The 22,111-nt window shown below is 43.5% G+C and overlaps 1 protein-coding gene and 1 pseudogene across 1 annotated transcript in view; one reads left to right on the top strand and one right to left on the bottom strand.

Moving 5' to 3' along the window:
• The window catches only part of MYO1D (myosin ID), a 334,697-nt gene that overhangs the window by 39,949 nt on the left and 272,637 nt on the right, over positions 1-22,111 (bottom strand). The window lies entirely within an intron of this gene.
• Positions 121-7,936, top strand: LOC119047851 (coiled-coil domain-containing protein 28A-like; annotated as a pseudogene).

Here is a 22,111-nt window from a genome sequence, read left to right as displayed (position 1 = left end):
GTTAGGTCATTTCTGAGAGTAACTCATAGTAAATTGGAACAGGTCATTGTGAATCAGGAAAAAGAACCACAAAAGAAGCTCCTCTAGCTTAGTCAGGGAGGGTCCCAGGGGGCATTGCAGATGCACAGTGGAGATAAGAATGGGAACCCAGAGAAGGTAAGGAGTCACTTTGAGAAGAGCCAGCAGCCTGGACAGAGGGGGAAGGTGCACACCTGGAACTGGGAAATAGGTGGGTCTGGTTTATAGCTCGAAAAACTGGCTTCCTGAGAAAGGGTAAGAGAACGCTAACCCTTCCCTTGTTCCATCTTAAAACTTTTTCCTTGGAATAAATGTTATAATCTTGGGTGTATGACTTACTGTTAAAAAGAGGAATGTGGGGGCACTGAACTACGGGGTGTGCTGTACGGAAGTGGCCAGGTCAGGGTGCTGGGGTGCTGCCTTTTGGGTGGGCGGGACCTTTGGGCTCCTGAGGCATTTTGGGGTAGGACAGGTGCCTTTTGCTTACAGAATGGCTGCAGGCTCAGGGTGCTAAAGTGTTTCTGTGGTGTCTCAGATGGAAGCTGGGGATGGGGTGCGGGAGGTGAGAAATCCCCAAAGTGAGAGAGGAACACTCTCCACAGTCTTGGCCGAATTCCCAGGTGCTCTCCAGAGACCAGACTCCTCACTGGGGAAGAGACCCTGTGCCGACTTCCGGTGGGTGAGCAAACATGGGACCACAGTCGTCTCCACTGCCTGCCGGCTGCACGGCTTCAAAGGTGCCCACTGTATCTAACGCGAACGATGGCGTCTTAAACCTTCCAGTCATCACCAGTCAGCATCACTTACTAAACAGCCACAGTACCCACAGCACTAGAGGAAGTTTCATCGGGGTTTGCAGTAAAAGTAGACGGCACAGTCTCTATTTTTCCAAGGAGAAACATAAATACAAAAAATGCCCCAAACCAAAACACAGTCAACAGAGATCTAAGGCTTTGATGCCCAGAGAAACTAGCAAAGGAGCAAAGGTCTGCATTCATCAAACCTCCAATTATACTGTTTCTGTGGTTGTGGGTAAGTCACAGAAGCTATGTCCTTTTGTCCATCTGTAAAATAGATTTAATGCAATAACACATGGCTCAGGTTATTGTAAGAATTAAGTGAGATTATGTGAAGGCACCTTTAAAACTAATAATAACTCATAATATAATGTACAGCATAAGGAAATGTGAAAAGTCACACTGATAAGGGGTAGAAAACATACAGTGTTAGTCTAATTCCAAGAATATAATTTGTTGTGACTCATCAGGATACTCTGGGGCACTAATGAGAGAGATCATTCAAGAGAAAAGAGCATCTGGATACTGAGGATAGTCTACATTGGTTTTTGTCTGCCCCTGCTTGAGGACTCTGCCTCATTCCCTCTGGAGAACTGGTCCTCTCCCCACCATGGGCAGTGCTGGCTACCACAGGGCCACAGCCCCCAGCCTCAGGGATGGGTTCTATGTCTGCGCCTTATCCCCTGGCCTTGATGCTATTACCCTGGATGGAGGGCATGTGAGTTCATCAGAGGCTTTCCTTGGGATTCACATATTTTGAAGTACAAAAGGTTTTTCCCTTTCCTTTAGGTTGCTATGCTGGCATAATGCAAGCCTGGAGATGCCTGTGGCCAAGGTCTGCCCCGTGCAGAAGAAACCTATAGTAAGGACAGACTGGGGCCAAGATGCAGAGGTTGGGGAGCAAAGAGAGATGGGCTGGGGGAAGAAAATGGATCTGGATTATGATCAAGTCCTTGGTTTTGGTGCTGAAGTCTCATAATATAATGTGCAGCATAAGGAAATATGAAAAAATTGCACTGATGAGGGGTAAAAACAAATACAGACCCCGTGACGTCTCCAGGGTCCGACAAATCTGTGAGCTCTTTCCAGAATATTCAATTTGTGGTTTAATCCAGTCACTTTATCTGAAAGAGTTCTGATTATACAGTGAGCTTACTTTGCAAACTAAATAATCTCAATGAAGGCAAATAAGAATGTTGTTGGGGAAAAAAAAAGACCACGAGGGTCACTGTTTATCCTGGGGAAAAAAAAAGCAAGGGGAGGGGATCAGCTCAGCATTTAGAAGCATAATCCTCAATTTTCTAAACCTGGCTCAGCATGTACCACCTTCTGTGCTGATCAAACAAAAAGGCCAAGTGCACGCGTGATGACGAGCACCGGGGGAAGTGCTCCACGGAGGATCAGCTAGATTGTCTGGGCATCTGACATGCATGATCAGCAAAGGAGGTGAATTCAAAACGGACGTGACAGTCATGCTGAAATGTGCAGAGACAACATGTAAGCTTCTAAAGTATGAAGCCCCAGTTGTTATTTTTAATAGTTTGTTTACTGAACAGGGAAAAGTCATGTTTCTATAGTAGTATCAGGAATCGCAAAATGGTACTATCTTAGAGGTCACCGCACTTGAAGCATAAACTTGATCTTCATGGCCGTCATTATCCGGCTCCAGACCACACCACAAGCGTGGATCTGCTGTGGAGGGGCGCCCAACCCTTGGGCTCCCGGGGCATAAGGATGCTCTCCAGGCCCTGCCCCCGCACCATCCCTGGTTCCAACGTGGCCCCTGGGAATTCCACGGAGTAGTGACAGGTCAGTCCTCAGAAACATGTGTCAGAGACAAAGGAGTGATGAAAATGCAAATCCCTCTGTGAATCTTTTTTTGACCTTCTTTTTCTATCTTTCAACCAGATAAGATCTGCCTTCTTTTGAACCTCTACATAAGTTTGTATCTGCTCCAGACGGGACCTACGTAATGATGTGGATTCAGAAATTAAGAGAATGTGGCAGATGAAACAGCATAGTGCCAACATCTTATAGTGGCCCATGGCCTTCAAAGAAGTTCCCATAAGTGGGATATTTGAATTAATCTAAGAAGCATACATGGAGGGTGTTAAAAATTGATGAGAGGCAACATTAGGTAGACTGTCTCACTAAGATCATAAGGGTGCCTACATTAATATGCCCATTTTGCCTGAGCAGAGCAGAGGCCCTCCACTCCCACTGCGGGGGGGGGGGGTAAAACAATTTCCCTTAGCTTTATCTACACTAAGATAGTTTTGCTTGGTGGTTACAAAATGAATGAGAGCTACCCTCTTTAAGAAGCCAGACTTCATTACTGCACCTTGCTTCCCTGGGTTTTCCAGGTCACTGAGTTCAGTCCATGGTTGGTGTTCTGCCTTGGTTCTTGTTCCCGGACCTGCTGGCAGCACCTGACGTGGCCTTAGAACACTCTCTCCTGTGGCTTCCATGGTGCAGCAAGTTCTTGCCTTCCTACTTTTAACCATTCTTCTTGTCCTTTCCTCTTCCCTCTACCTCCATGACGTCAACTAATTTCTATATGCTGATAACTCCCCAATCTGTATCTCTAGTCCATTTGAACACCAAACTTTAGATTCAAATAACTCCTGGACATCTCCGTTTGGGTGGGGGGCAGTTGGGTTTACTGTCTAACCACCCATCCGACTGCTCGAGCCAGAAGCCTGCGGGTCGTCCTCACCGGGCAGCAGTCCACAGTAAGTCCTGTGGGTGTCACCTTCTCAGTCTCTCCCAAATCCACCTTCTCTCCTTCCATCTGTACAGCCACCTCCCTGTCCAGACTTCCACCACACCTCCCCTCAATCACTGTGCCAGCCTCCTCTCTGGTCTCCTTGCCTCCCACCCACTCTTCGAGCTGCAACCAGAAAGATCTTAGAATATATGAATAGGTAACTTGCAGGTCTGATCTCCAGCTTAAAACCCTCCTTTAGTTCCTCAGTGCCCTCAGGACAAAGTCTGACTTCTTTGTGGTATCTCTGTGACCTGCTTCCCTCCCCCCTTCCCCCCAACCCCCCTCGGCTCCAGCCCCACTCAACTATTTTCAGTTCCTCCGTGTGCCATGCTTCCTGTTGACCTCCTGGCTTTCATAATTGCTCTGCTGTTTGCTACACCACTCTTTCCTCTTCACCCTTCCCTATTCAAAGTTTATCCCAAGGAAAACATCTGAAATGCCAACAAATATTTATTACAGGATGCTTATTACAATGCAAATTATAATAAAAAACCTAAAAGCTCAAAAATTGCCCAACAAACATGAATTTTTTAAGTGACTGCGTAAAGATTTGTGTTTATGGGCAATCGCTCACAGTAGATTTGATGAGAAAACCAACTATGACACTTGCTTTCTGTCCCAACGTCATGGATAACCAGGAGCAGAGGTTATTTCTACATGACAAAATTCTAGGACATCATAATTTGTTTTTAGAATTGTCTGTTTTCCAAAATTTCCCCATGAGCATGACATTATTTTAATAATTAGAAAATAACCAATAATTTTGTTTTTAAAGAAGACCATCCCTAGGCAAGGTAATGTGACGGCCAATGTAAACAGGTCTGTTTCTCAGGAAGAAGAGCCCTGTATGGGAAGTTTAAGTCTGAAACTGGAATGACATCTAGATGCTTATCAGCGAGTCCCATGATGATCTGTTGCAAAGGGCGAAACAAACAGCTGAAGAAGGTGAAAGAGGTTTCTCCTGATGCTCCACTAATAAATGCCAGGGCTAAAAGAACTCGTTTTGGGGAGGTGCTTTCATTCCTGCCCAAACCCTCCCTCCTCTCTCTCCTCTCTCCCCCTCTGTGGATATGGGCACATGTTTTGGTATTGTTCAGCCAGCTGGAGGGACGCATGAAGAAATGGAACTGAGAGTGGAATATGGGCAGCTCCCTGAGCCCTCAGCTGCTGTGCTTCAGTCAACGGGGAACAACAGGTGTCATCCTCGTCAGTCCCTGTGCCCAACTACAGACAGAGAGTGAATGGGAAGTGAACACACGAATGTTTTGTTCTCCAGCAAAATGAAAATCATCCCGCTAAAGTCCACACAGCTGTATCCGGCAGCCATTTGTGATTCGTTAGTCTTTGCAAAGTAACTGGAGACATTCAGTGCGTGCCTGAGGATTTTACACAGAGGGGGCATTCCCCACTGAATCAGGCATATACATTATTTCCATTAAAGGCTCTTTTCTGTCTTATTAAATTTGGAGTTTAGTCCATAAGCATTGTTAGAAGCGAATGAAATACTTTTGGGAAAACAAGACCGCACTTCTAGCTTACCTGAAAATGTCATTCTAAAGCAGAAAACTGAAAATTTAGCATCTTTTGCTCATTTATGTATAGTCACTGATTAAGTTTTTTCTTTATGACTTAGCACATAGCATTTGTTGCAAAGTATATATTAAAATAAGTACATAATTAAAAAAAATGTACTTTTTGAAACAGATTTCAATCTCTGTGAAGAGAAACATTACCTTGCATTTATATAATATTTCTATAAAACACAATGACAATTAGGTAATATCTCCCCTCAGAGTGTTCTCCTTGCAGAAATAAGACCGTAGCAAGTTGAGGGAGAGGGGCAAATTTCTTTCTCATACTTAATTCTCTTCCTGAGGCAAGTGTCTATACTCGAAGACACGAGAGGCAGAGCACAGTGAGAGAGGGGGGAGCGGAGCAGAGCTGTGGGCCTCTCAGGCGACAGGCTGTGGGTCTGCCATTCTCGAGGTCTGGAAGAAAGCAAGCCAGCAAGAAATCACCAGTCACAACTGGACGAGGGAGAACGAAAAAGATCCTACTGTGTCAGGTTATTTAAAACTGTAAAGGGACTTTTATTATTACAGCTGAATAAAGGGAGTGGGTTCTTATTGGTTTAGATACTAAAATGAACCATAAATATGGCTGTTTGGGTTAAATGACTGATGAATCCTATGTGCTGGCTTAATTTCCTAGACTTTCAAGTGGATAGTTTTAAAGGCAATGCAAATTTATTAGAATTACATTAGAATTATTATTCTCAGAATTCCATTTGAGTTGGAAAGAAATGACAGGATAAGAAAATATTATTCAGTATGCATTTCATTCTACAGTTTGAATTGTTTCTTGGAATCTGATCAATCTGATCTGCATCTGAGCTATAGAATTTTCCATTTGACACTCTTAAACACTGGCAACATCCCAACAATTGTTACTGACTCCTTGAAGCTTCATCACCCAAGATTTCATTTTAGCGGTCTGAAAAAAACTCCCATGAATTGCATCCTTTCACAGTTGGAAATTGAAGGGGGTCACACTTCTTGTCAGCAGGAAGTGGAGGTTGGGAAGAATTCTATTTTGGGAGTTGAAAGGCCACCTTTGACCCAGCAATGTGTGCCTGGATGAAAGACATTTTTCTGTTCTGACTTGACTTACCCAAGGACTGGAGAAACACACACAAGAGCAACTTCAGCAGACTTTGTTTCCTCCTGGGGTCCTAAAATAATCCGAATTAACCACATCTCAAGAATTTCAGACTTCCAGGTGTTTAAATTATCTTGTGCGACCCAGGCATACCACAGTCATTTAAGTTTAGATTGTTCAAAACCTTTCAGATCAAAATCTTGACTGTATTCCAAGATATGAGGGCCAGAATTTACTGTTCTAGATCAAGGGATGGGAAACTAAGGCCCACAGGCCAAATCTAGTTTATAGCCTGAGTCTGTAAAGTTTAACTGGGACAAACCCTATGTATTTATTTACATATTGTCTATGGATACGCTTGTGCCATAATGGAAGAGCTGAGTACTTGTAACAGATGGTCCTCAGAGGGGCCCACAGAGAAAACAATGAATCCATAGAAAAGAAAATGTAATCCTCCTATATTGTTGGCGCTGAAGGAGACAAAGTTTATAAAATTATAGTAACATAAATGCTAGTTATGGATTTCTGATACAGAGTCAATCATCAAAGCATAAAACAAAATAAATATTAACAATGTAAAAGCAAAGCTACAGTTGTCTAAAGTTCAAGCGGGGGCCCTTATATCTTTATTCCACTTAACAGTGAGTTAAGAGATGCTGTGTGAAGTTGCTAGAGCATTTTTTTATATTTCACTGATTCTAAAGTTCACGTTTTTTTTTCAGCCTTTAGTATCTTTGAAACTAGGATTCTCCTTGCTCTTGATGATACCTTCAAAGTATAATTGGCAGTATTGTATTTCCTTAGTGGCGAATAAAATAATGGTGCATCTTAAAACAGATGGCCCCTTAGATCTGATGATGCGGTTTTTTGAGTTGTAAAAGTAACCAACAGTAGGGCAGCAAAGGGACGTGCGGCAGTGCATGTCTGGGATGCGACCTGCTCAAGCTGCACCACGGAGGTGGCTTCTGGCTTCGGAGGCTCCGAAGGCATTTTGGCTGCCCTCCTTCCTCGGGTCATAAGAAGGTGGCCCAGTCCTTCGTGCAACAAGGAACGAGAAACAATGGAGGAGCAGAAAGTGAAGAGAAGTTTTTCAGTGCCCATTGTACTCAGGTTACTAATGCCCCCAAAATGCCATTCCGGTTGGTAAAAGCACAGGGCTTTCAAACCGTGTCACAGTCAGCTTCACAGTGACCGAAGTTCAAAAAAGTGATGAAAGAAAAGATGAAACTGCAGGGTGGAGAAGGAAAAGGTGCTCAGCCCACTCCGATTCAGCATTCCTTTCTCCCTGGGGTCTCGGATGTCTAGGAGACGGAGAAGGGGCTTCTCAGCCTTTTGAATGATTTCCACTCTGGAAAACTTGAAGCATTTGGAAACGAATGTTCCATTGAACAGATGGACTGTGTTCAGGGAACACAGGAGAAATTAGCTCACTTCAATTTGGAGCTCTATGGGGAGTGAGTTAGAGGAACTTCCTGAGGATGAGAGGAAAACAGCCAGTGACTCTAATCTGGATAGGCTTCTGTCTGATTTGGGAGAACTGACTTCTTCCACACAAAAACTCCATTTGGCAGATGCACAAGATGTTCCAAACACTTCTACCAGCTACAATGAAGTGCAGTTGCTTTCTTGTGGTTTGAAGGCAAGCAGCATTCCTTACTTTTGCAGCTGAATGCAGGAGCAGAGTCCTCTTCCGCAATAAGGACTTACAGTAATTGAAGTGCGAGTGCAATGACTGTTTTCATGTAACTGATTTTGCTAAACCTATTTGCTGTGATTCACTGCAACCAGAGGCCGGGGCCTTGTGAAGGCTTCATCAGGAAGCATGATGCGGAGTCTGGGCTGCTATGATTGTTGTCGTTGCCTTCTGGGGTTATACTCGAAAAGCACTGTGCTAACTGCCATTGACAGGCCTTACCCTTCCTGAGTGCACCGAACGTACTCCACCTCTGATCCCAGGTTGGTGATGCGCAGGCTCTTTGCAGCAGCTCAGCTCCAGTCTACGCTGGACAGCCAGTATACACACAGGGGTGTTTTCCAATGGACAGTGATCACTAAATGTTATAGGGGTATTTGTGACATTTGCTATTTTTCATAAAGTGATTATTTAAAATAACAGTAAACCATGGATAATGAAAAAGATAACAATAACTGCAGGGGGGAGTAACCAAAGGCAGCTAAATAAACTATCATCCCTTATAGTCAAAGGTGAATAGACATCTAAACACAATAAATTTTTTAAAAAAGTAGCATAAGTGTGTTGTTTAGTTATTTTTTCATTTTAAACTTTCCTGCTATTTGATTTTTTAAAAAAGAATTTTTGAAGGAACCATACTGTATTAGTTTCTTGTGGCTGCTGTAACAAATTATCACAAACTTGGTGGCTTAAAACAACGGAAGTTTACTATCTTACAGTTCTGATGCCAGAAGACTGAAATCAAGACACTGCAAAGGCCACAGTCCTCCAGAGGCTCTGGGATTCCTTGCCTCTTCCAGGTTCTGGTGGCTGCATTCCTCCAACCGCTCCCTCCATCGCCTGCTCTGTGTGCGTCAAATGTCCCTCTGCCTTTTTCTTACAAGCACATGTGTGGTGGCATTTAGGACTCACCTGGATAATCCAGGAGAATCTCCTAATTGCTAGAACCTTAATTTAATCATATCCACAAAGACCTTTTCTCCAAATAAGTAAGATTCGCTGGCTCTGGGGATTAGATTGTGGACCTGTCTTTGGGAGCCATTATCAGTCTACCCATGCGTTAGTTTAATTTTTAAAGCATACAAATCTTGAGTCATTCTACAAATTGAAGTCCTTCAGTGACTACCTATAACTTCCAGGATCACGTCCATATGATATATTGGTTAAAAATATAATCTCTAAACCAAAGCACAAGAAACAAAGGAAAAATAGAGCAGATAAATTGGACTTTCAGAATTAGAAACTTAGAAAAAATGTATTGATTTTAGAGAGAGAAGGAGGGAAAGAGAAAGTGAGAAATATCAATTTATTGTTCCACTTATTTATGCATTCATTGGCTGATTCTTCTATGTGCCCTGACCAGGGATTGAACCTGCAACCCTGGTGCATCAGGATGATGCTGTAAACAACTGAGCTACTGGCCAGGGCAAAATTAAAAACTTTTGTGCTCCAAAGAACCCCATCAAGAAAGTAAAAAGACAAGCCACCCAATGGGAAAAATACTTGCAAATCACACATCTGATAAGGAACATGTAACTAGAATATACAAAGAACACTTAGAACTCAATAATAAAAAGATGATACAATTAAAAAACTGGCAAAGGATGTAAGCAGACATTTCTTTAAAGAGATATAAAAATAGCCAATAAACACATGAAAAGATGCTCCACATCGTCAGTCGTAAGGGAAAGGAAAATCAAAACCATGATGAAATACTGCCTCGTACCAACTAAAATGGCTACAGTCAGAAAGACAAGCAACAACTGTTGGACGGAACAGAGGAGTTGGAACCTCACACATGCTGGTGGAAATGTAACACAGTGGACCCGCTTTGGAAAATAATCTGGCAGTTCCTCACAAGTCAGACATGGAATTACCACAGGAGCCATAATTTCACATCTAGGCATATGCGTATATCCTAGAAGAACAAGGACAGGTCCCCATAAAGCTTATACATGAATGTTCATGGCGGCCTTACTTGCAATAGCCAAAGAGCAGAAACCACCCAAAGGCCCATCCACTGACAAACAGGTCAACAAAATGCTGCATATACTAACATAATATCATTTGGCAATAAAAAGGAAAGAATTATGGACGCATGCCACAACCCAGATGCACCCTGAGAATATGAAGCTAAGTGAGAGAAGCCACGCATGGAGGACCACATGTTACCTGACCCCGTTATGTGAATTGCCCAGAACAGGCAAATGTATAGTGATGGAAAGTAGATCAGTAGTCGAGAAGGAGTTTACAGGGAATGGAGAGGGGCGGACTGCCAAAGGGAATGGGGGAATGGGGTTTTTATTTTGGGTGACAAAAATGTTTCAGGTTGATTGTGGTGACAATCACACAACTGTGAACATAACAAAACCCACTGAACTATATGCTTTTCATGGACAAATTGTATGGTATATGAATCACATCTCAATAAAGCTCTTTATATACCAATAGTCAGTCTACATAATCAGACAGTCCTTGGCCCAGTATCAGTTCCAGGAGAATGTGCAGGAGGATAAGAGAGAACTTGCATGTACAAAGTCGCAGGACAGTCCCTGGCACGTGGCAGATACCCTGCATTTGGGCACGCTGTTATCATCTACCCGGCACCTGAAGCTTTCTGGGACTTGGCCCCTTTTCACCACTGGAACCTCCTTTTCAGAGCAGACTTCTCCCACACCCCTCCCACTGTCAGATGCAGCAATACCCAGAGTCCCCTGAATCAGTTTCTGCACATCTTGCTTTTGCTAGAGGAGACTCTCTTTCTCCCCTGCCTTCAACCTGCCTGCTTCCTCCTTGGGTCCCCTTGGGTCTCCTCAGCTGTATCTCCTCTGGGAAGCTTCCCCTACAGGCCTTGAGGACAGCCCTGCCCTTCCCACCGGGCCCGCTGTTCCTCCTGTGAGCTCCCACAGCTGCCACCACCCTTCTATCACCACACTTACCACTCTATGGCATCTGTCTGTCTGTCTCCTGTTATTCACCTTTCTATGCTCAGCACCTAGCAGAGTGTGCAAGCATAAGACGTGCCCGTGCTAAATCATCACTGGCCCTAGAGAGAACTCTCATGGTGTCGGCAGTACAGTAAAATCTCCCCTGGGGAAAAGAAACAATTTTTCCTTTTGCTCTCGAGACTGAAGAACTTCTCTGCTTCTCTGAGGCCTGGGCACCTGGCAGGACTGGTCTGGGCCTTATCTTAGGTGCATACATGTGTAGACCTGCCCCACTGTCTGCTTCCCACAGCGTGACATGGAGGACAGGCACACTGCCTCTCTTGTGACACCGGTCAAGCCGTATGTCCGCTGCGGTCTTGTCAGTTTATTAACACTTTACTGATGCACATGTTCAGACATGTGTACTTAATAGGAAGGGACATCTGAGGAGCAAAACAGCATGATGTTTACACCTCGCAGCATATGGGAAATGCATTCACAAACCCTGTAGGAGGTAATGCTCAAAGAAAGCCAACTGTGAGGGCGAGAAGGAATGACTGCTTTCTAAATATTCCCCATGGCATCAGCAAGTCAGAGGTAAGGCCAGTGAACTGCTCTGTGACCCGCAGAAATAGCAAATGCCCTAACCCAGGGTACCTGAGGCAGGGCCGCGTGATTTGGGAAGTGAGGAGGAAACTGAATTTGGGGGTCTTTACCTCCGCTTCAATTAATGTAATCCTGTGTTTGCTTAACAGGTTAAACATGAGGGCTGCCACGTCACACAACTGCAGGAGTGCCTTTCATGCAGTCTAGGTGAGGGGCCCCCCGTGAGGTGGTGCCCTGGAGAGGCTACTGTAGCCTAAGAGGTGACCTTGGTACATCTTGAGTAGATAATCTAATGTGTAGTAAAGCAGTAAGGGCTTGCTTATTTTTAATAGGACACTGGCCTTTTTTAAAAAACAAAACCAAAAACTGGAACTATTCAAAATATACAGGGGTTAATGAAAAGATTATTTTTTTTTACTTTTGACCAAGATGTAGGCATAGGTAGACACACTGCCTCCTCGCACAACCAAAAGAAGGACAACAACAAATTTAAAAACAAAAACCAACCAGAACTGACAAAAATTGAACTGTATGAAAGTCCGACAACCATGGAGTTAAAGAAGAGACATTCATCCAGACCGGTAAAAGGGGAGGAGTCCCAGCAGCTGGGCGGAGAGAACTTACAGCAAGGCAGCTGCTGGAGGACCAGGCAAGGCAACGTCTGGCGGAGTGGGGGTCCCACATTCATGTGCAGATAAACCGGTAGGAACAACTGGGGAGTGAGACAGACCTCGCAACCCAAAGTTTCAGAACAGGGAAATAAAGCCTCAAATTACTGATTGAAAACACCTGTGGGGACTGAGGCAGCGGGAGAAACTTCCAGCCTCACAGGAGAGTTCCTTGGAGAGACTCACAGGGTCCTAGAATGTATACAAGCCCACCCACCCTTGAATCAGCACCAGAAAAGCCCAATTTGCTTCTGGGTAGCGGGGGGAGTGACTGAAAGTCAGCAGAGAGCTGAGCAAGCGGTACTGTTCCCTTTCGGACCCCTTCCCCACAGACAGCATCACATTACAGAGACCTAGACCTAGGTTGCCCCACCGTGGTGAACACCAAAGGCTCCACCCCTCACTACAAAACAGGTGCGCTGAGACAAAAAAAAAAAAAAGGTCCAAATGAAAGACTAGATCAAAGCTCCAGAAAAAATAAAACTTAGTGACAAAGAGATACCCAACCTATCAGATGCATAGTTCAAAACACTGGTAGTCAGGATGTACACAGAATCGTTTGAGGATGGTCAAAAATAAAGAAAAGAGTGAAAGCTATGAAAAATGAAGTAAAAAAAAATGTAGAGGGAACCAACAGTGATAGGAATGAAGCTAAGACTCAAATCAATGGTTTGGACCAGAAGGAAGAAAGAAACATTCAAACAGAACAGAATGAAGAAACAAAAATTCAAAAAAACAGGGAGAGACTTAGGAATCTCCAGGACACTGTTAAACATTCCAACATCTGAATCATAGGGGTACCACAAGTAAAAGAAGAAGAGCAAGAAAATGAAAACTTATTTGAAAAAATGATGGAAGAGAACTTCCCCAATCTGGCAAAGGAAATAGACTTCCAGGATGTCCAGGAAGCTCAGAGAGTCCCAAAGAAGGTGGACCCAAGAAGGAACACACCAAGGCACATCATAATTACATTAGTCAAGATTAAAGATAAGAAAAGAATCTTAAAAGCAGCAAGAGAAAAGCAGAGCGTTACCTACAAAGAAGTTCCCATAAGATTATCAGCTGATTTTTCAAAAGAAACTTTATAGGCAAGAAGGGGCTGGAAAGAAGTATTGCGAGTCATGAAAGGCAAGGACCTACATCCAAGATTACTCTATACAGCAAAGCTTTCATTTACAATGGAAGGGCAGATAAAGTGCTTCCCAGACAAGGTAAAACTAAAGGAGTTCATCATCACCAAACCATTATTATATGAAATGTTAAAGTTACTTATCTAAGAAAAAGAAGATCACAACTGTGAACAGTAAAATCATAACAAACTCACAACTATCAACAACTGAACCTACCCCCCCCCCCCCCAAAAAAACTACCCCCCCCCCCCCCAAAAAAAAAACTAAGCAAACAACTTGAAAGGAATAGAATCACAGAACTGGGGATCGCATAGAAGGTTAGCAGCGAGGAGGGAAAGGGGGAAGAATGGGAGAAAAGATACAGGGAATAAGAAGCATAAATGGCATGTACAAAATCGACAGGGGGAAGGTTAAGAATAGTCTAGGAAATGGAGAAGGCAAAGAACTTACATGTACGACACATGGACATGAACTAAGTGGGGGTAGGGAATGTGGATGGGAGGAGGTGTACAGGGTGGAGGGGAATAAAGGGGGGGAAATGGAACAACTGTAATAGCATAATCCATAAAACATATTTTAAAAAAGAAATGATTTTTTAACTCTGCAACTTCTAATATTCCAAAGCCATCCTTGTAAGTCTACAGAACTAAACCTCTTTTTTCCTAAGTTCTTTAACACACAAATAATTTTATACAAACAGAATCACTTTTCTTTGGTTCAGCCTTCTTTTTCCTTTTCAGAGATATATTTTAATGGCTTATGTTTTAAAGTTTATATCCGAATCGAGGACGACCGAGTTGGTGATAATTCTGTTATCAGCCACACCTTGGGCAGTTCACTTAGCAACACCAGCAAGCTTCTCCTGTCTTGCCCCCAGCATGTTCTACTGGTTAGGGTTAGCGGCTCTCAGCAACCCCAGGAAAACGTGCCAGATGTCGTTCCCGAAAGTCAGTACATTCTCATATGGAGAAAGGAGACTCGACTGCATACTCTTCACAGGTGTCCCGTCAGTCAGCAATGATTTTTCCTTCCTTTTACTAAAACAGAAAAGGGTCAACACTGGCATGTGCGCACTCCCCACATGCAGTTTACCTTCTCTGCTGTTCTAAGCATATACAGGGTTTGGCAGAAGTTACGCCTGCTTGAGTGTGGTTGGTAGGGTAGTAATATGGGTGCAATAATTTATAGTTTTAATTTGAACATTTCACCTAAAATGTCATGTGGTGTGCTTGAGTGTGATATTGTTGTGTTACAGAAATACATGCTTATAATTTTGTAATAAAAGATTTTATAATAAAACAGGGGCTTTATTTGTATATATACACATACACGGACAGAGTGAGACAAAGGTAGGTGTACAGTTGTCCATGTGGAATACAATAATTAATCAATCATAATACAAGAATAAACTATATTTTATGTACTCACAACTGTAAATCTACTTTTGTACCACCTATATATATGCATCTGCAAATTAGTCAAATTTCCTACCTTGTTTGTTAATCTGGTAAAATATGTGATATAAGATAAAACGGGAATTTTTGGCTCTCTGTGGTTTTTCCATCTCTAAGTTTCCTCTCTTCCTTGTAACTGGGCGCAGACCTGGCCCACCTGTGTCACTGTACCTGCACAGAATCAATGCTTAATGTGGGCGGGGAGGAATGTGCCCGCCTCCCAATGTCCCATCAAGTATCGCCTCCTTTCTCACCTCTTCCTTCCGAGCACCTGCGGCTCTGAGTTTGCACTTCTTTTTAGGCAAAGGGTATAATAACAGGGGCCAAGCAGTCAGAGAGAACTGAGCTGAAATCCTGACTCTGCAACTGACTAGCCACGGGCACTTGGGGCAAGTCACGCAGCATCCCTGGGGCTGTTTCCTCATCTGGGAAATGGGAGTGATACCCACCCCGTAGGGTTGCTAGAATGCTGAAGGAAAAAAAACATATGTAAAGCACGTGACTCGGTGGTAGTGCCCAGCAAGGAGGCGAAAAGCAGGAACACACTCTCTTCCCGTATTGCTTTTTTCTGAATTTGTCTCCATTATTAGATTGTGAACACTTTGAGGGATCGAGCATTTATTGAACTGGTGGGGAAAGGAATGTGAGAGGAATGAAATATTACTCTACTTCCAGCTAATGGGATGCTCCTGAGGAATCGTGACCATCCCTTTCTTCTGCCCCTACCTGGCCCCTGGTTCACTGACCTGACAAGGCTCTATTACTCTGCCAGCCAGATCAGAGATTTTCATTAACCATGACAGCAAGGTATGAAAGGTTAATTATGATACACTTTTATTGTGATACATTATCTTTTATATGCAATCACCCATATTAACGACATCCCTGCTTTCTGAAGGTATCCAGGTTATTTTTTGGTTCCACATTAAGCGTTCCTCTGCTCTACAGGGAAGAACACAACTAGGCTGACATCCTCTCCCCCTTTGCTTCTGTTTATACACTAATAGAATTTAAAGTCTATTTTCTAGGCTTTCTTCCTAAAGGACTTGGGATACTTGGGGGTGTGCATCTGGGCTCAGCAGCTGTTATTACAAATCCCATTAGGTTTGACTAGGGCAAGCTTATCACGGAGACTCATGTGATTCTTTCACACTCCTAGAATGACAGGCACTGAGGCTTTCACAGACCACGTGGCTGCAGATTGGGGGGGGGATTCCCTTCCCCCGGATCTGCCACCTGGAGCTCCCAGGCTGCTTGTGTCCAGACCCTGAGCAGGTGTCCATGCTGACACTGCACTGATGCAAGTGACTGGCCACTGTGGATTTAGGCACTTTGGGGCTGAACAGTAAGTACCTCATCCATGCTTGGTTTTCCTTTGGAATTTAGTAATGAACTCATTAAATCACCAACTTGTGACAGGAAGACATTCAGATGCTGATGCTATTGCCATGGAAACCATTCCTCAGCTCGGAGCTCTGTCTGTCTCTGCTGAGGAGCACTCTGGCTCTGTAATTACTGTCATCCCCAAATAACACAGAGCCATCACAAGCTCAGAGCAAGTCCAGAGCAGGGGGCATACAGAGTCTATTCTGCTTGCAGATGAATCCTTGTTGCTTTCAGTATTTTTAGCACACATTTCTGTTCTGTACCAGTTGTCTTTTGAATTCCTGCATGCTGGCTGTTTCCCAGCACCTTTCCTAGAGGAGCAGACAAAGGATTTTTGAGGATAACTGTCAGGGATACGGTTTAAAGAGAACCTACTGCTTCCCCAAATCTCTGTAGTTCCACTCATAGATAAATGAGTTCTCCTGCTTTTTAGGAGAGACCCCAAGGAAGGATTCCAAATCCACTATAGTTCATATCCTATAAAACCTTAAGGTTTATAGATTAGTAATGCCCGAATGCAAATTGAAAGCAACATTTGCTTATTTTGTTAGCATTATGTAGACTGTCGCTGAGTCCCATTGCTGAAGGCTGAGCTCGTCATCAGAAGGAAGAACGCACCTTCTCCACAGCAGCAACCAAGTCTTTGTTGCATATGTTGTGGCACTTGGTGTGAAGTGAATCTTCCACCAGAACCTCCAGTTACTTGGCACCTGACAGACACTGTAGCAGGCATTTTGCATTCTGTTTCATGATTTAAATCAATCGACATGAAAATCCCACGAGGCAAGTATTTTTATCCCAATTTTACAGCTAAGGAATGTGCAGCTCAAAGCAATTAGGTAAATTAAATGAATGCCGTGCTTTTCCGCACTGCATAGGTGTTACCAGGTCACGCCTCCTGTGTCCATAGGCATAAAGGTTGCTTCTGCTGCCTTAAATTCATAGAGGCTTGGATCAAGAGAAATCTTTCCTGTCTTGGCTGGTGTAGCTCAGTGGATTGAGCATGGGCTGCAAACCAAAGGGTCGCCGGTTCGATTCTCAGTCAGGGCACATGCCTGGGTTGTGGGCCAGGTCCCCAGTAAGGGGCGTGTGGGAGGCAACCCACACGCTGATGTCTCCCTCCTCTCTTTCTCTTTCCCTTCCCCTCTCTAAAATAAATAAATAAAATCTTAAAAAAAGAGAGAGAAGTCTTTCCTGATTCTCTTTTTCAACCAGCCAGCACCTTCTAGAATGTCTCAAGTGGTCACTAGGTCTCAAGCTCGTGTATCTGTAGTGATGGGGGCATGAGGTCTATATTTGGGGCCCCCGCTTAAAAGCTCCTCTTAGTGTGTTTGCCCCGTGGATAAAGAGCAATCACTGCTGGGATTCCTGCTGAGCCCTAAGCTGGGGACATGTGGCCCTGGCCAAAAGGTTGTCCACTAGAACATCCAGGCATGACTGGGAGAAGAGGGGAATGAGAACGGAGCCTGATGAGAAGAGGCTGGGGCTGGGGCAGGATCTGTCTGAGCTCGACAAGAGGATCTCAGAAAGAAACCTGTTCTCCAGGGCCAGTGGGAAGGTGCTGTTTTGAATGAGACTCAAATGGGGGCTGACTTGTTACCACTTCTTATTTATATGTGTACACATCACACACACACTCCACAAAAATGTGTAACTGTATGCTATGACCATAAACACTAACATTTAAAGATGGGCAGTGAGTAGTGAGCCCTGGGCCACCTTCTGAAAATGTTAGTGGGGTCACGGGAAGAGCACAGCATTGACCTTCCTTCCAACTTTATGAAGCTCTGTGTGTGGCAGTGTGAAGGAAATGTCTTTCTGCTTATGGAGTGGCGCTTACTCCCATAAATGCTCATTTGCCTCTGCCTTAGACTATAAACTCTTTGGTGGCAGGGTTGTGATATAGATGCAGATGTCTGTTATCTGTATAACTTGGGGCAAGTTTCTCTGTCTCTTATTTAAGTAATCCTCACCCAAGGATATGTTTATTGATTTTAGAGAGAGAGGAAGGGAAAAGGGGAGAGAGAAGCATTAATTGGTTGCCTTCTACACATGCACCAACTGGGGACTGAACCCACAACCGAGGTCTGTATCCTGACTGGGAATCAAACCCACAACCTTTTGGTGTTCAGGACAAAGCTTCAATCAACTCAGACACCTGATCAGGGCCAAGTCCCTTTAATTCAGAGGCCTCACTTTCCTCACCTGTCAAAGAAGGTGTACTGTTAATTCCATTATGTACCTTCCTTAACAGGAGTATTTTGAGGTGCAAATGCAAAGTGCAGAAACCCTGGGAAAAGTATCAAATCCACAAAAATGTGCCTAGCTCAGGATTCTATGATAGCAAATACTTAAATAGAAACAATTTAATTTAAAGCTCAGCATCAATGTTGTATCAAGTCTCTTTACCAGTACCATGAAAAGGATTTTCCAAGCTTTCAGGAATGATTAATTTAAAGCAATATTCGATATAAAAAAAGTTTACTAGTACAGGGCTGTGATTTTTTTTGGTGTTCACTGTCTTATGATCATTATAATCTGTTACAAAGATTAAAGCAAAAATTTCCAGCTACCACAGAGGAGTAGTCCAGCCTCTAGCACTGCATCATTAAAAATGAGCAGATCGCAAACTCAGAGTCCAGTGCTTTTAGTCTTTGTAGATTTGGTTTCTAAGTCATTAAAAAACACACTTGTGACTATACCTACTTCCAAAAAGTATTTTGGGATAGTCTACAATAAAAGAAACAGAAATTATAAAAGTAATGTAAAAATACCCTCTTTTTCCAGTTCACAGCCATTTCTTAATAATATCTGTGAAACAGAACTAACATAGAGTTACAAATGAGATCTTCTGCAGTTCTGACATTGAAAATATTTTATTCACCGTAACTAAACACAGAGTGGAGTTGCCAATATCCGGTAATAACACAGAGCGGAGCTGCCAATATCTGGTAATAAATGACTTCCAGGAAGAGGGCTGTGAAATGGTCGAAACTATAGGGTTCAGAGTGACATTAATATAATTATGAAGTAGATGAAAAATCAATATGCAGCCCATGCCCAGATCACGTATTATTTCCATTTGTATATAATAGCCAGTCTTATGTAGGCAGAATATGTTAAGGAAACCACACGAACGGGAAATGAGTCACTTACTAAAAACCAGAAAAGCTTAGGCTAACTGGCTAGACAGAGACTCAGCCACATCTTTCTCTGCCTTTGTTCCACTTCCATATCTGAATGCACCACCTTGCCTCTTGTCTGAATCACCACGGAGAAATGTATTTTGGCAAATACGTAGTGGACACATCCAGCCTCACTCTTACTCCTCCAAGTGAGACCATACCCAGGAGGCACTGGAATGCATGTGGGTTTTTCTCCAGCAGTCTCATCTCCACTATTATGTGCGACCAAGCGAAACACTGTAACATTTTCCTTTTGCTAAGAAAGCAGTAATCAGCATGCAGTTCTACCTCCTCTTGGATGAAAGCCCATTATCCTTCCTCTTCCTCTCTCTCTACCCCATATTCTTACTAGGATAAAAGCCCTGGCACAGAAACTGTCTTGCTCACTCCTTGCTACAGTACCTGGCACATTGCTGGTACTCAATAAACATTTGAGTGAGTTGAATGAATATTTTTGCCCTCTTCTCCACTAGCTATGTGCGAAATTTCCTCAGGCTATAAGCATGTTCAGGTCTTCCCCAATAAAGAAAAGACCCAAATGCCCACCCAATCTTTTCTCCCCACAAGCAAAATGCCCCAAAATTAAACTATCCATAAGGCCAGTGTCCTGCTAACTACTGCCTTCTGACATCACACCTTATAGCTAAGCTTCTTAAGAGAGTAGTTCATATGCATTGCCTTTACTTCTGTATTGCTTATGCTTTAACCTTTATAATCCACCCACCCACCCACGCCCTCCCTCCCATCTGTTCTTCTGTCCACCTACCCTTTCCTCCCTCCTTTCCTTCCATTTATTAATCTGTTCTTCCATCCTCTTCCTCCCTCCCTCCTTCCTTTGCTTCTGTAAGTATATACCCATGCCTTCTATGTACTGGATACTGTGCCGGGCCACTGGGAATATGGTATTAAAGACACAGTTTTTGTAAAGACACAGTGCTCTTGGTCTGGTGAGAGATACATCTGTAACCTTAAGTTTCCTAAACTAGGGTGCAGTTCTCTTGGCTGCTCAGCAGTGTGCCACAGTAAGTGAAGCTATGGAGCAAACACTGAGCATAGCCTTGGAGAATCAGCTTCACTCTAGGTAAGTGACTGGAAACCTTTAACACTCAATGACATTAGAACCAACATTTAGAATGGCAGAATGAAGGATAGCATTGTTAAAATAAACACAAGACTTTAGAAGAAACATGCCAGGACATGGTCCCAGTGAATGCTGAGTTTACTTTTCTGTTGCTTGAGGGAATTCTCTTAGAAAAGTCTGCAAAGCATGAATAAGTACGTAACTTCCACACAAGGTGATACATTCACCTAGAGGTAAGCATCACAGTGCTGAGGGATCTCCAAGGATAAATGGTACAATTCTGGGGAGGGATGCACAGGACTATATCTACAGAGGAGGTGACACCTGAGACAGCTTTGGAAAGATGAGCGGTTCACCAGGTGGGGCGGGGGCACAGTCACTGTGTGCAGGGAAAGTGGTATAAAGAGTTATGAATGGATCCGATATATGAAAACAAAGAGGAATCTAGCAGCAGCTGAAAAAAAGAGGCAGGTTTTCTCAGCAAGGAACCCAGGCATCATGCTAGAAAGTTCCAATGCTGGAGATCATCTCTATCCTTGACACTTTCTCTTGGAACCACTGTGTTCTGGTTCTCCTACTTTGACAGTTTCTTCTTAGTTCCTTTGCTTATTTTTCCTCAACACCCCTCTGCCACCCCTTGAATTTTTCTGTTCCCCAGAGTGCCTCCTTGGCCATGTTTCTCCTGTTATTCTCCGCACATGGATTGTTTCCTTCACTCCTACTGCTTCAGCTTCCTTCAGACAGCTGGCTTCCAGCCTTCGGGCTCCAGACACCTGTCCTCACTGCATGGATCTCTCAACCTGGACTGACCTATGGCCTTTCAAAATGAGTCAGTCCTCAGCTGTCTCCATCATCTTCCATGTTTCTTCCTCCTTTCTGCAGCTCCATCTCTGTCAGTCTTTACCGTCTAGGTTAATGGAACCATGATTCACCTGCCACCCAAATAAAAACCCAAGAGTCACTGGGTTACTGTCCTCATCACGCCTAGAGCCACTGAGGTGCTGACCCTACCAGTGCCCGTCATAAACCTCTAGTAAATATATCTTTTCCTCTAAATCTCCACCAGGGATTCTCAACGGAGCTAGGAGTTCTTCCACTGCCTACACCACCCTGAGATCCACCACCTGTAATGAGAGGCTTCACTGGTGATGGGTGAATGTTGTGCAACAGGACATTGTGTTGGGCAGAGAAGGGTCAGGCTCATCGGCAGGACCATGGTCCTCTTGGCCGACTACGCTGCTAGTTAACTGGTCTCCCTGGTACGGGTTCCTTTCCCTGTGAAACCCCTTGCACAATTCTGCAGCTGTCTTCTTAATACAGAAGGCTGATTAAAGATGACAAATGATTAAATTTTATAAGACAGAACCATTGCAGAAGAAGAAGGCAATATAAGTGAATACTATGCAGTTTTGGATGGGTTACATGAATTTTTAAAGCATTCAGGTAACACCTAAAGGAAAAGGCAGATCTGACTTCTGTAGAAAAAATAATGCAATTTAAAAATATGAACTGGGAAAATATCTGTGACATATATAAGGTTAATGGGTCTAATATATAAAGAACTCTTACACATCAGTAACCAAATGATGAAGGCATCAAATAATAAAGAGAAGCAAAGGATTTGAACAATTCACGACTCACGGACAGATGTCAAGTAGGTCACGGGGGAAAGGGTTCAATTTCACTTAAGAAATGCAGATAAAAACAATGGCTACCAAAAGTCTTTTTTTTTGTCAAATTG

This window comes from Artibeus jamaicensis, unplaced genomic scaffold (genome assembly GCF_021234435.1).
Source record: "Artibeus jamaicensis isolate MK-2021 breed Jamaican fruit bat unplaced genomic scaffold, CSHL_Jam_final contig_1998, whole genome shotgun sequence".
Lineage (NCBI taxonomy): Eukaryota > Metazoa > Chordata > Mammalia > Chiroptera > Phyllostomidae > Artibeus > Artibeus jamaicensis.
This window is presented reverse-complemented; position numbering and strand designations above follow the sequence as displayed.